This window comes from Mus musculus, chromosome 2, assembly GCF_000001635.26.
Source record: "Mus musculus strain C57BL/6J chromosome 2, GRCm38.p6 C57BL/6J".
Taxonomy (NCBI): domain Eukaryota; kingdom Metazoa; phylum Chordata; class Mammalia; order Rodentia; family Muridae; genus Mus; species Mus musculus.
Window position 1 is genome coordinate 18,637,651 of NC_000068.7, and position 2,350 is coordinate 18,640,000.

The window sequence follows — 2,350 nt, forward strand, 5'->3', positions numbered from 1 at the left end:
AAACACCAGCCTAGGGTTGGCAACACTCACAATGGGGTGGATTCTCCCTTATCAACCACTGGTTAAGAAAATGCCCTATAAACCGGGCGTGGTGGCGCACGCCTTTAATCCCAGCACTCGGGAGGCAGAGGCAGGCGGATTTCTGAGTTCGAGGCCAGCCTGGTCTACAGAGTGAGTTCCAGGACAGCCAGGACTATACAGAGAAACCCTGACTCAAAAACACCAAAAAAAAAAAAAAAAAAAAAAAAAGAAGAAAAAAAAAAAAAAAAAGAAAATGCCCTATAGGCTTGCCTCCACTCAATCTTACGGAGGCATTTTCTCAGTTGAGATTTCTTCCTTTCAGATAACTAGCATATGTCAAGTTGACAGAAAACTAGCCAGCACCCCCACCCCCATCCCACACACACACAATTAAAAGTGCTACTAATGCATCGGGTGCTTTGTCTTTATCCAAGAATCTCCTGCTGCTTCCAAAGGAAAGAAGCATGGCTGCTCTCCATTGAAATAACCACAGACAAATTCCTTAACCAAAACAGAATCTTTGATATAAAACCATCCATAAACTTTACAGTGACATTCTGAACCATCTCACTGACATATACGTCTAAGGGCTATACTTGGTTATTTTTATCACCACACAATAAATCTAGACAGTAAATATAATTATTTCTGCTCCCAATCCCCAGACCACAGGAGAAGAGAAGACTTCTCTGGGTAGCTCACACATACTTTGCAGCTCTCCACTCGGAGACTCTGGGACCCACAGTTTCCAGTCAGTGGATGCAGCTGCCAGCAGTGTGTCACTGCTACGGAGTGGATATGGAAAGCAAAGGCGTGTGTACACCCTAGCTGTAATCTCAAATATCCACCGGAGGTGACCTTCCACGCTACAGCAGTAGATAAAGCAATCATAGGAACAAAAAAATATTTCTTGTTCTGATCCTGAGATACATGGGGAGGAAAAGATTGGACCTCCATTAGGAAAGTGCCAGACCTGTGCTCCTGAGTGTATGAAGCAGAACAAACTGCTGTCCACACAGCCAATGCAAACGTAGTGTTGGTAGCACTGTGGGGAAGAGAAAAGTGGCTTTCCACAGGGGTGCTTCCACACCATACTCCCAGCAGCAGGATTTACAGACAGTAAGAGTCTTCCCAGCATAGCACAGTACAGATGGTGTGGAATCAGGCTCAAACACAGAGAAGAAAAGAGAGCTCCTTCACACTTTAGCTTCCAGACACAGTCCTTTTCATAAATATGCATGCTTGTCATAAGATCCAACATAATGAATCCAGTGGTTGGATCCACAGCTGGCAAGCTTTTGACAGCATCTTCAGTAGTAAATGTCCTATATTTTCCTCCACTATTACTTTTTAGAACATAAATTAATCCATTAAAACAGCCATGGCATGTAAATGGAAGGTTATCATCTATCAATCAGCAGTACGTCACCAAGCAGGGCATTGCTAAAAGGTGTTTCTGCAAGTCTTTAAAGATGCAATCCTTCACTAAATCAACTTTGGATACCATGAAGAGAATGAATTTTTCCTGATTATAACAAGTAACTGCATAGGGCTCCACATGTAAAATTCCTCAGCTACCTGTTGTACAAGTGCAATGTTAAGACGTTTGCCATGAAACTCAAGAAGAAGGAAGACCAAAGTGTGGACACTTCAGTCCTTCTTAGAATGGGGAACAAAAGAATAGAAGGAGTTACAAAGACAAAGTTCAGAGCTGAGACAGAAGGAATGACCATTTAGAGACTGCCCCACCCAAGGATCCATCCCATATACAACCACCAAACCCAGACACTATTGCATATAACAGAAAGATTTTGCTGACAGGACCCTGACATAGTTCTCTCTTGTGAGGCTATGCCAATGCCTGGCAAATACTGAAGTGGATACTCACAGTCATCTATTGGATGGAACACAGGGCCCCAAATAAAGGAGCTAGAGGAAGTACCCAAGGAGCTAAAGGGGTCTGCAACCCTATAGGAGGAACAACAATATGAACTAACCAGTACCTCCCCCCCAGAGCTGTGTCTCTAGTTGCATATGTAGCAGAGGATGGCCTAGTCAGCCATTAATGGGAGGAGAGGACCTTGGTACTGCGAAGATAATATGCCCCAATACAGGGGAATGCCAGGGCCAGGAAGCAGGAGTGGGTGGATTCGGGAGCAGGGCGGGGGAAGTGTATAGGGGGCTTTGGGGAAAGCATTTGAAATGTAAATGAAGAAAATGCTAATAAAAAATGCCGAAGAAGAAGGAGGAGGAGAGGAGAGAAGGAGGAGAGGAGAAGAAGAAGAAGAAGAAGAAGAAGAAGAAGAAGAAGAAGGAGGAGGAGGAGGAG

General features: G+C 44.2%; 1 pseudogene; it reads right to left on the bottom strand.

Moving 5' to 3' along the window:
• Positions 1–319: 319 nt before the first annotated feature.
• Gm13355 (predicted gene 13355) overlaps positions 320–2,350 on the bottom strand; it is a 4,357-nt pseudogene continuing 2,326 nt past the window's right edge.